Here is a 5,725-nt window from a genome sequence, read left to right as displayed (position 1 = left end):
GGCTCCCTGCTGGTATGAGCCCTTGGGGTTCACTTTTCTACTCCACCAACCAAGGTTTGGGTTTTTCCCTGGAGGAATGGTCCCATTCCCCTTTCCTCATCGGCGAGTGAAATGCATACAGTAGTTACCACCAGTTCCTATAGAGCATTAATTCATTAAAGGACTCTGGGTCTCTGGCAATTTTAAATGCTCTCAGGGGTCCCCCCCCCCTTTGCTCACACATGTATGTTCATTTATCAGCAGCCACAAACTCTTTAGGCAGAGCACGGCCCCTGCCTGGCACTGGTAGCAGACAGTTATTGATGAGGGTGCGCAGATTATCAGTGCAATTAATCACCAGATGACACAGACGGGGAAAGGATTCCACAACTCAAAGAGGAAAGAAAATAAAACCTTGACATCCCACTATTTAATGTCTGCTTTATTATGCTTTTCCTCTGCCCTGCTACAAATAATATGTGCTGAACGCAATCTTAAATAAAGAATGGACACATTAAAACTCCCTGGAGGAGTATCTGGGGAAACAAAAGTGGAAAGAAATGTCTGAGTAACTAAAATAATAAAACTGTCAGAAAAAAACCTGCCCTACTAGGGTAAATAAAAGATTTCCATTTTAACAAGCAAAACCTATTAAAAAATAAAATATATGCGATATGTTTTTTCAGCAAGTTGCACCACTTAGCATATCATAAATAGCACAGTAAAACTTTCTTTAAAAACAAACCTAATAAAGGGAAAATAATAAACAATTAGAGTCATTAAATACATATGGACTGGGAGCTTGTCATTATGTGAACACTAGGTAATTCAGCCACAGCCACTCCAAGCAATAATCCGCTTGAATAATGCCATGGAGTCATTTCCCAGGGAAGTCTGGAGCTGAATGGAAGAGAAGGCTACCACTAAAAATGAACACATTCAACTTTGAAAACGAAAAGCAATCATCTTGGAAGAAAAAAAATTAAACTGGATAATCCCCCTATTAAGTGCTAGGCAAACAGGCCAAACAGCTTGCTAAAATATTGGCATTAAACTGAAACTCTGCAGTAAAGGTGAAGTTCACCTAGGGTCTTAAGTCCATCCCAGGAGCCCCCCGGCTGAACCCGCAACCCTGGGGCTTGCTGCTTGCTGCCGGCAGAGAGGGACGGGAGCAGCAGGGCTGGGCTGACAGCGGGGCGAGGAAAACACCCTGGTACCGAACCCAACTGGAGAGCCCGTGACTCGTGGCACAGCGGGGGAGGAGGTACGGCAGGCAGAGGCTGCACCCGCAGAAGTGCCATCACACGACGGCACCCTGGACACCACGCGGAAAAACTTGAACTAAACCCCTTTCTTTCCTAGTTTCTCACAACAGGCGTTGTACTCCTCATTTATACGTGTATGTATATGTATAGATATCTATATCTATACATATGCAGGGTCTTGCTTCAAGCCCCTCTCAGCCCTACACCCTTTGCCCGACCCATCGCGTGCCTTGCCAAGGGAGAAGGGACACACCTCTGCCTCGCCGTTCCCTGAAGGCAGACACAGTTTTATTGAATCTGGCTCCTATTAGCTAACTGTCTTTTTGTATTTCCCCTGCAGCTTTTTGTTTCCCGTGGATTGATTGCACTGAAAATTGAGCCCACGCAGTAATTAGTATGACTGAATACAGCACATTTCCCCATGAAAATGCAGTGCGTGCTGTTTTGCAGTTTCATACGGTTACTTTTGTTATATTCAAGAGATGGACTGCTCTAGCAGATACTGATTTACATCATGTGCTTTCCTGCACAAGGACGCTCCTTCGACATTTTCAGAGACTATACTTCCACAAAATTTTTTTCATTAAAATGACAAAATTTCCCTCTATGCCAGCTCACTCCCCATCCCCCTTAAGCCTCACTCTTTAATTGAAAGATTTTCTTAGTCAAATTTAGTCCTGTGGATCTACTGTACCCAGGCTCAATCTGTTTATAATTTTCTTTCAACACACGGAAAATATTTGCAACCTCTTAAATGTTGCATTGCAAACCAGGGCTTAATCCAAGGACTCAGGAGGAGCAGCTGGTAAATTCGCAACCACTTGCTTATTCAGTGTCAACAGCATCCCTGGTATGCGCAGAGAGTCGAGGGAGCCATGCTCCTATTTATTCGTGTGGAGACTCTGTGTTTAGGGTACATGGGATTTGCATTGCATGTTTGCACTCACCTATAGAGTCTCCCTGCTCCAGGCAAGGGTCATGGCTGGGGTTCACCTCCAAAGGATGCTCTGCAACTTAGCACCTAAGGCCATGGCTACTTTCCATAGGGAGCTTATGTCCGTATGGCTTTTCTCCTCCAGAATACGGTTAACTCAACCTTAATGTCACTGGGAATGCTGGTCCCTGTATGCTGCCCAAGGACTGACAGAAGTCAATGTTGCACCCAGAGCAAACCAGCAAGGGCAGCAGTGGGAGAGCATCTGAGCTCTAAACTCATGGTGGAGATGGGACCTCTTTGCCTAAAGCCAGTCTTGATCCCAGCCCTCTCTACCCTGCTGAGACAGGACTTGGCATCCTGCTCTGAAGAGACCTGGGCACTCACAAAGCGCTGCTGCAATTTGTGTGTTCCAGCCTTTATTATTCTGGGATACATTTGGGTTTTTTTTAAATGGCAGTACCAGCTTTGCCCTCTCTACGGTGATTTTGAGCAGTGCACAGGAGGTAGAGTTGAAACTGCAGGCAGCAAGAGCAGAATTAGGTCTTTGTCTTAAAGAAATTTAAGACAAAATTTTCTGACCAAGAAGAGAGTCTAGGAAGAATTTCTCATTAGTGGAAGAGGACTGCTCCTGTCTTGCAGCTGGCACTGGCTCACGGAGCTGGACACACCATCCCAAACATCAGCACAAGGAACCTTTTTCCCCTGCTCATTTGGATCTTAATTCCCTGCAAAGAAAAAGTCAAAGGAGGAGTAGCCAAGTGCAGTTACCTGAAAAGCATTTAACCCTGAGAACAGCTCAAGTGTCACACGCTGCGATCCAGAGTAGCATTAGCCCTGCCTGGGGACTCAGAGCTGGGCAAAAATCAGCAAAGTGGCTGGAGCTGCGTCTTTGGCATGGATGCCTGCCGGGACGGCCTGCAAGGCACGTGTGGCTCCATCTTTTGATGAACGGTGGCTCTACCCTGGTTCACCAAGGGGTGTGGGGAAAGCCCAGTGCTTGGAGAAGGAACTAAGCTGGGTGTCCATGGACACCCCCAGCACATGCCATGCATATCTCCAGGAATATGGGAATCACTTTCAAAACAATGCCCAGAAGATTCATTTAGTATAAAATGAAAAAAACCCAAACCAACAATAAATATGAATACTTTTCACTTCTATACATCATTTACCTGAGCCTATGTGCCTTTAGCTCATGCCACTGACTATCAACATGAGGAAGGCCAGACTAAACATTACTTCCATTTTCTCATTGCAGGAAAGAGAGAATCAGATTTGTCCCGATGAAACAACCAGGACATATAGCAACGTCCCGTTCCATAAGCCCTACCCCATTAAGAAAGGTCATAGAATCACAGAATGCTTTGGGTTGGAAAGGACCCCTAGAGGCCATCTAGTCCAACCCCCCTGCAGGAGCAGGGACACCGCTAACCAGATCAGGTTGCTCACAGCCCCGTCCAACCTGGCCTTGAATGTTTCCAGGGATGGGGCCTCCACCACCTCTCTGGGAAACCCGTTCCAGTGTTTCACCACCCTCATTATAAAGAATTTCTTCCTTATATCCAGTCTAAATCTACCCTGCTTCAGTTTAAAGCCATTACCCCTTGTCCTGTCACAGCTGGCCCTACTAAAAAGATTTTCCTCATCTTTCCTATAGGCCCCCTTTAGGTACTGAAAGGCCGCAATCAGGTCTCCCCACAGCCTTCTCTTCTCCAGGCTGAACAACCTCAACTCTCTCAGCCTGGCTTCATAAAAGGGGTGTTCCATCCCTCTGATCATTTTTGTGGCCTCCTCTGGACCTGCTCCAACAGTTCTGTGTCCTTCTTGTGCTGAGGGCCCCAGAGCTGGACACAGCACTGCAGGTGGGTGTCTCACCAGAGCAGAGTAGAGGGGCAGAATCCCATCCCTCGCCCCGCTGGCCACGCTGCTGGGGACGCAGCCCAGGATATGCATTGCCATCAAAACCCATTTTGAAGAGTGACAGTAGGACACAGCTTGACCGTATTAAAAAAACCCAAAACATTATCTGCAGTTCCAACAGGGAGACACAGGTTGCGCTCTGGTTCCAGGTTTTCCTGAAATAAAACCTTATGGATCTAGTGTTTCATTATGGAGACTTCATGTATTGATCATGCAGATGATGCAAACTTTTCAGAGGATCTAGCCTGGTGCTGGAGTTTGCAATAAGCTCCTACAGTGCTCTGGTCTGGGGTCAGCTATGGAAACTTTCCTGGCTCTAATGAAGATGAAGGAACAGGGACAGATGTCAAACACAGAATCAGCGGCCATTGTTACATTTTTAATCTTTTTTTTTTCTGGTTGGATTTGGGGATTTTGCCTCTTCTTTCTTCCCAATTTGATGTTTAAATGTAGATCCAAACCTCCAGCACATGCTGCCACAGTGAGTGTCTTGGTTTAGGGCAGGTTTCAAAACCCTTTGAAAATGCCAGTGGTTTTGTGTATACGGATGAGCCACCTCATTATTTGGGCTCTGTGTGTGCACGCTGTTGGCTGAACACTCTGCACAGACACTGAAAGACCTTACAGTCTTCATTAGAGGCAAAGGAGAGGTCACGGTAACAATGTCCTAATAGTTATTAAGGCTCTCTTCAAGGGTTGGTGTCAGTCTGTGCCGCTACACAATTTCTATATTTTTGTAATTTCTAAATTACAGACACAACTTGGGAGACGTGGGGAGACATTTCTGCATTATTATTACACCTTTACTTCACATTAACCTGTTTCATCGTCGAGTTCATCAGGAAAGAGCCAAACTGACAAAAAGAAAACAGCCCCTGCTGCAGGGAACGAGAAAGGACACGATCAACCTTTTCTCCGAAGCGACCCATTCCTTTCAGTGCCATCAGGAAAGCAGAACATGTAAAGTTTCAAAGAAATGCTTTGATTAAAGTTGAGCACCAAAAAAACCCTCCCTTGTAATTGAAGACTCCTGAACTCATAAACAAAGAGCCAAATCTCCCCGGATTTGGGATGTTTTTGCCAGCAGTGTGAAACCCATGCCCACGCGTCACAGGTCGCTCTGCCAAGTACCTGCCAGAGCCGCACCGCAGCGGGGCTGCCCGGTGGGGACATCCCTACGTACGTTAGCCTTCAGGTAAAAAAATAGATGAATAAAAGAACAAATAAATGGTGCAATTAGAAGGATGTTAGTCGTATACTGGTATTAATGTATGCATGTTACCCTTTGTTTCTCTTGCTGATACCATCTGTGTGTACAGATAAATCCTCTCATTTATTCACCCCTGCATCCCCCACTGTTATCAAGTGTAGGAACCTTTCTGGTTGTTTTAGGAGCTTGAAAAATAACACCATTTGAAATATAACTTTGACTTCTTTGCCATTTGGCAAAACATTTGTGTTTTTCTTTTCTGTCTCTTTTGGAGTACAGGCTGGAATTACTCTGGATTTTTTACTGCTTGACAGTTTAATTGCTTTTTATCAGAAGTCTTACTGATGAACTCATCAGCGGTGGATTTACACAAAGAATCCCATCTAAGCTCTTCAGAGCTTGTAGGCTTTTCCC

At 45.5% G+C, this 5,725-nt stretch overlaps 1 protein-coding gene across 1 annotated transcript in view; it reads right to left on the bottom strand.

Moving 5' to 3' along the window:
* Window positions 1-5,725, bottom strand: part of CAMK1D (calcium/calmodulin dependent protein kinase ID) — a 95,829-nt gene that overhangs the window by 48,543 nt on the left and 41,561 nt on the right. The gene's annotated exons all lie outside the window — the stretch shown is intronic.

The sequence above is a fragment of the Egretta garzetta genome, unplaced genomic scaffold, assembly GCF_000687185.1.
Source record: "Egretta garzetta isolate BGI_Z169 unplaced genomic scaffold, ASM68718v1 scaffold291, whole genome shotgun sequence".
Taxonomy (NCBI): Eukaryota; Metazoa; Chordata; class Aves; order Pelecaniformes; family Ardeidae; genus Egretta; species Egretta garzetta.
This window is presented reverse-complemented; position numbering and strand designations above follow the sequence as displayed.